The sequence below is a fragment of the Candoia aspera genome, chromosome 15, assembly GCF_035149785.1.
Source record: "Candoia aspera isolate rCanAsp1 chromosome 15, rCanAsp1.hap2, whole genome shotgun sequence".
Classification (NCBI taxonomy): Eukaryota; Metazoa; Chordata; class Lepidosauria; order Squamata; family Boidae; genus Candoia; species Candoia aspera.
The window spans coordinates 10,239,488-10,246,121 of NC_086167.1; positions in this window are offsets into that span (position 1 = coordinate 10,239,488).

Here is a 6,634-nt window from a genome sequence, read left to right on the forward strand (position 1 = left end):
GTACTTGGTGCTCTACTGGCATCATTATTACAGCATTGATTTGGTGATTTTAGACTGTTAGAAACCTCTTTAAGTCAAATAACTCAGCAGTTTTGTTACCAGAATTGAAAGCTTTGTTGGTTTTGTTTATTACGTTTTGTAGGATCCACTTCTCCTGCAATTTACAATTTGACAGAGGAAGCTATAGGCAGAATATATTAACATCTTCTGTTCTGAAATGTTCATTCTGTTTATTAAATCAGATTGACTTCAGGCCACTACCTGTTCATTAAAAGCAGATCTTTTGACAGACTAGGATGTCTTTTTTTAAAAAAGCAATGCTTGTATCGGTATTGTCTTAATACATTATTTCTTACTCCATATATTTCTGTGTACTAGAAAAGATATTAAAGGTAAAGAATATGCAATCATATTAATGCTTCTTCAGAAGGCTTTGATATATGGAATCCATATATTTGAGCTAATATGAGTTGAATGAACCATCTGCTGGCCATTTAAAAAAAACACTTTGGATAACATTATCTTCACCTTTGAGACTATGCAGATCAATTGGGCAATATGGAAGACTCACTGAGCTGATGCACATTCTTTATGGAACCCCACTGGCCACAAGATAGATAAGCTGTCCAAAATTCTAGTTTTAAAAGTAACCTCACGGTTTACAAAGATAGTGATACAATATGGCTGCCTACCCCCCCCCCCAGATGTTCGGGACCACAACTCCCAGAGTTCCCTGCCACTACGTTGGCCATGATGGACATTCTAGGAGTCCTGGTTGTACCACGATGTCAGGAATACGCCTGGGAGTAGCTTGACTGATTGTGATTGACTGTGTTTTAGTAATGGAAAGCAATTATGTCAAACGAGTGAAACCCTCAACTGGCAGTAAATCCCCCAAATAGTGGTGCAGGAGTCTTTCTCAGCCCTGCTGTTTGTAACTTTAAAGATTCTAGAGTTTGAAAGTAAGAACTTCCAGACGTGCACACCTTGTATTCTGCCAGTCAACTATAGCTCGTTCCTATATCACGACCTTTGCTATAGCATAGTCAGGTTAATGCAAGGAATCGCAGGGATACTGTCCATTTCTTAAGGCTAAATTGGTTCCTGCAGATGCAGTAAATTTGAAACCTTATTTGAAATGAGCTCCGGTCAGGCAGGCCTAGCAGAATACTTCCACGCGAACAAAGCAATGTTTTGATGCAATTCTCAGCTGAAGGGTAGATATTTTTGTGAGCGTTGCAGGTTCAGGTCCAAGGAAAGCCTAAACGTAGGTTTATGTTTAGATGTTGAGGAAGCAATTTTCACAGAATTACAAAATGTTACAGTAGTTGTCCCCAACCTGTGTGCCCTCCAGAGAGAGGGTTGTCATCTCCTGAGGTCTCCATCCAGCTAGGCCATTGCCAAGAATCTGAAGAGCACCAAACTTAGGGAAATCGGGGTTGAAGCACTGAAACGCGGACCTTGCTGAAGATCACCATGTCGGTTGGGATGAAAAGTGGAAGAAATTGTGCCATCTGAGAACAAATGTGCAAAGGTTACGAGTTTATTTACTATTTTTGCCTTTTCTCGTGGCGTGTCAGCGTAAAGCACTCTTAAGGAAATTCTTTTTGCTTTTATCTTGCTTTGTACTGTTGGTGCCTTAGTCATGTACCCCAGGCAGCCTGCATAGCTAGTTTTAGTTAATGGTTAATTTAAAACCGGAAACAAAAGCAGAATTTTATAAAGGCTTCCCGTACGTTAACATGATAACAAACATTTCTATTGTGTGACAGATTTGTGATTTGGTTTATTATGATATGTATAGAATTATTGTAAGTAGAAAAAGTTTATATTTTGTCTTACTTCTGTTGTAAACGTACATGCTTTTTAAACAATGGAACAGTTAACGTTAGTACGTGCCATCCGATTCTTGTAACAACAAATGTGAAGGAACTCATTAAATTTGATCCTGGATTACTAAAGCGACAAAGTAGCTGTGGATACGTGGAATGATGGGGAAACCTGTTCTTCTCTCAAAAAGAATTCAACTCATAGCGTGCGCACTTACTACAGTATTCCATTAAAGCAAATCTCAGGGCACCGAGAGCAGGGAAAATGGGCGGAGAGGCCTCTGAAGCGAATTCAGATATCGGTTATTCCACTTACAATCAGTGGGATGAAAATGGCTCAGGTAATCTGATGAAATGGCTGCCACCTTGGTGACAGCTTGGAAGAACCCAACCACTGATCTCTCAAGAACGCCAGGGGGCCGTGCTTGTTTTCTCTTGCGCTGCCCTGCAATCTCTCACAGCAGTCATCTAGTTAGCCCTGTATCTCTCAGTTCCATTTTTCATTAAGCAGTAAGTTGTTAACTCTCTCTCCAAATCCTTAAAAGTTCTTCAGGTCATGAGCGATCGTGTTTGGCTTACTTCGTACACTCGGCAACTGAGATGGGAGGTCTGCCATGCGGAGGCTTCATCTCATCCTGCCTGCCTAGAGCTTGCACGTTCCCCCACTCCCTGTCCATGTCCCACTCTGATGCTACCTTTAAAGCACCAATGTCATTTTTTTCTGGCTTTGTTGCTTAACAGAACTGTGGTGGTCCCATCCCACAAGAGCATTCAAAGCCTTTCGGCTCTGTTCTTGCTGACAGTGATACATTTTCATTACTTCCAGTGCTGCTTTCAGAAATTATATATATATAATTTCTGGAGTGGGGAGAGGGAGAGAGAATAATATGCTTAATTTATAGCCTGAGAGAGTGATATAGACAGTCTGTCATTGGAAAGATAACATGCCACTGCAGTCTGTCAGCTTCAATAGGAGAAAGTCCTTTTTTTTTCCTTGCCCCCACCCGACCCAGCAATTTTCGAAGGGGCTGCAGAAGTGGCTTGTGAAGAAAAAGGATGCAGAAATCAACACACACCTTACGTGCCTTTTTTCATGTACTGAGTTCATGTGTGCTAAACATAGGAGTCTTCAAGCTTCATTATCTCTGTTTCTGTTGCAAAGGTGGTTTTGTACTGCTGTTTAGAGGAACAGTCCTGCTCAAGAATTAAAACTAATACCCTAAAGAATTAAATAGGAAACAGATTTTTAAAAAATTTCTGCTCTTTCCCTGTGACTGGAAATCATTCTAAGACACAATTTAACTGCAATATATTTAAGAAAGCAGAATTGCTGGACTCTGTATAGCACGTGAAGGTAAGCTATGGTTTATAAACCACAGTGGTTGGATTCAGTTAACACACTAAGCCAAAACCAAGCTATACAAGCAATGTGGGGTGTGTTTTTGATCCCTGTTTTTGGTTCTTTCAAGGCCTACAATTAATCATCTGTACCAAAGGGGGAATACCATTAATACAATATTCAGAATACCTGTTGTAAATTTGGCATTGGATGGATTCATCATAAATCTGTGCTTTGTTATAAATGGAGTCTCCATCCCATTACAATATGGCTTGGCCATCTCAAGATGGTCTGCTGCCTATATAACTAAGCTCATGAACTCAAACCCAGCCCGCCATCATGGTGGTGGTTATTTTTTTTTTTTTTTTTTTTAAGTGCCACCTTTCGTTTTGTCCTGGGAATAAGAAGGAATATAAAGTTCTTGGAAGAAAAGGAAGGAATTAAAGAGCTGGAAAAGAGATGATCATCTCGCGGTTTGTTTTGCATTACTTCTGGCATTGTGCTGTGCCCGATTCCACAAACGCACAATGCCCTTGAAACAGGTTAATCCATCCTGCAAATGAAAAAAACAAGTTTGCTGGAGCTACCGCTAGATGTCAGCACCATTTTAGAGATTTCTGTATCTCTTTCCTGAGTCCTCTAGATCTCTGTGGGCCCGCCCTTTGCTCTTCCCGCAGCTACGTCAGAAGAGCTGAGCTTGGCTTCCAATGTTACATTGCTAGGAATGATTGATGATTATGAGCCATCAAGTCCTTTTCGACTCCTAGCAACCACATTGATTTTCTCCAGGATGATCAATCCCTAACCTGGTCCATCAGCTCTTCCAATTGTGCACCATCACCCCTGTAACTGTCCATCTTGCTGCTGGTTGTCCTCTTTCCTTCCACCTTTCCCAGCATCAGAGCCTTCTGCAGAGAACATGATGTCTCTGAAGTAGGATAATTTGTTCCTAGAAGCATCACACGCAAAGGTAGCTCAGTTAAGTTTGGAATTCAGAGTTGCCTCGCTCATAAGTAATCTGCAATACCCCCAAATGTGTATAATACAGACAAGGAAGCAGATGGGGCCTTCTAGATGGGGCCAGTCCTCAGCAGCTCCAGCTAGCTTGGGTCCCCCCACCCCACAATTTTGTTGAAAGAATACATAAAGCAGTGTTTCTCAACCTTGGCAACTGGAAGAAGTGTGGACTTCAACTCAAGCTTGTCTGAATCTCCAAAATGAAAACCTGATTGAGTTACTTTGACCAGGACCTGTGATTTTCTGATTTCATACATTGCACCGAGCCATAATGTTTGGATTGGCATTACTATGTGGCATGACCACCACCCCCCAAAAAAAAATCTGATTTTTTTTTCCATCCACAAGTTTTAAAGCAGCAAGTAAAGTTTGAAAATAACTTCTGAATACCTTAAAAGCAACTCAGCCATGGTTAAAAAAAAAAAAAACACCTAATCCATACATGTATTAATAGATTCACAGTATTAGGACTGTAAAAATCTCTCATTTTTTTTGGTTCTGTTGAATTCTCAAGGGAAACCTATCAAAAGCCATGGCACATTTTGCTTTTTTAAGATTTCGCTTTCTTTAAAGCAATCTTCCTTAAAAGATCTGCGCTTCTTCCACTTTGGAATGAAGTTCAAGACTGGTGTTTTATTTACAGTATTTTGGGACGTTACTGTTGGGTGCAAAGAACTTTGAAATATGCCATGTAAAGAAAGATACTTGGTTTTATATATGGGTGGGTTGGCTTTATTTGAGACGCAGGCACCGAAAGATCCAATACTACAGAGTAGACTTAGATAGGCCCGCAGTTACAGTTCCCCTGCTTTTAAACAGTTTTCTGCTGTTTCATTGTATGCGTGAGAAACTTAGACACAATGAAACAAAATATATAGGTAAGTAAAACTTAGTAACTCGCTAAGTATCTCAATCTAATGTCATTTTTCTAAGCTTAACAGAAACGCCCTGGGTTACTTTGAGACCTTCATGGTTGAAGACCTGAAGGTTGGTTCCAAAATGGGTAAATTGGGGCCAGGGGCTCTCAGCCCAGCCTACCTCACAGGGCTGTTGTGTGGCAGGGGAGCGCACAGCCACCTCGTGCTGGGGAAGGAAAGGTGAGATGGAAATCAAATGAATCCATAGGGAAAAAAAGGTCGCATTTCCACGTCGTTCAGAAAGCTGGCCTTAAGTAAACCCAGAGTAAGAAGGGTGGAGTGAATGGATCTCTAGGGAAAATTATTATTTCATTATGAATAATAATACTAATGTTGATATAATTAAGAGTATTCCTGTTCCCCCTCCCCCCCTTCCCCAAATAGAAGTAAAGATAGGCCAATCTTCCAATATACATTTTTAAATAAATAAATAAAATACCCAAACAAGGCTCAGTAACATCAGAGGAGTGACCCCAATGAGTATCAACGCCTCTGAAACAGGGTTTCTCCACCAGGGTTCCGGGGCACCCTCGGGTTCTGCAAGAGGTCCCTAGGGGTACCCTGGGAGATCAGGATTTATTTAAAAAATTGTTTCAAATTCGGGCAACTTCACATTCAGGAGGGAAGTTTCTTTATTTTTAGCTTAAGAACACTGTTCGCGCACATAGACAGGCCTGCATAGGAAACATACATAATTTTCTAACTTCTGGACTATCTTTGAGCCTGAATGGGCAGGGGTTCCCCGAGGCCTGAACAGTAGTTCAAGGGTTCCTCCGGGGTCAAAAGGTTGAGCAAGGCTGCTCCGGAGCAACCAAGCCCCTTCCCAGCCTTGGCGGACTACAACTCCCATCGGCCTCCCCCAGCCAGGCCAGCGGCCCGGGAAATGGAAACCGCCGTCTCCTGCTTGCCTTGCTTAGGATTCAGCGGGGGCCGCTTCGCCGCCGACCCTCCTCCACGAAGCCCAGCGCGGAGACGGCGGTGGAGGAGCCCCGCCCCGCCGTTCATCGAGCGGAAAAGTCGCAGCCCACTCGGGGCCCTATGCAAGCAGCGGGCGACAACTCCCATCATCCCCAGCCGGCCTCTCCCATCAGGAAACAAGTCGAATGGCGAGTGCTGCGCTCAGAAAACGGGGCGTCTTGCAAATGCGGTTCCCAACGCTCTGCCCCAGCCCCGCATCCGGGTCGGACTACATCTCCCATCAGCCCCAGCCAGCCTAGCGTGCGTCTCCGTGCCGGCACTAAGACCCGGCGGCGGCGGCGGCGGCGGTGGCGGGAGCGCTAGGCGTCGGGATTGGCTGTCGCCCGCGGCAACGCTGGACGACGGTTCGCGCCTCCTCTTCCTCCTCCTCCTCCTCCGCGCGCGGGTAACGGCCGCCCGGCGGCGGGCTCCCGCCGCGCATGCGCCGGGGCGCGAGCCCGCCCAGGGGGCGGGGCCGGAGGAGCCCCAAGCAAAACAAAGCCCGAGGCGAGCCGGGCGGCGGCGGTGGCTGCGGCGGCTCCGGGGCTGCTGGAGCAGGATGAATCGCCGGCTGC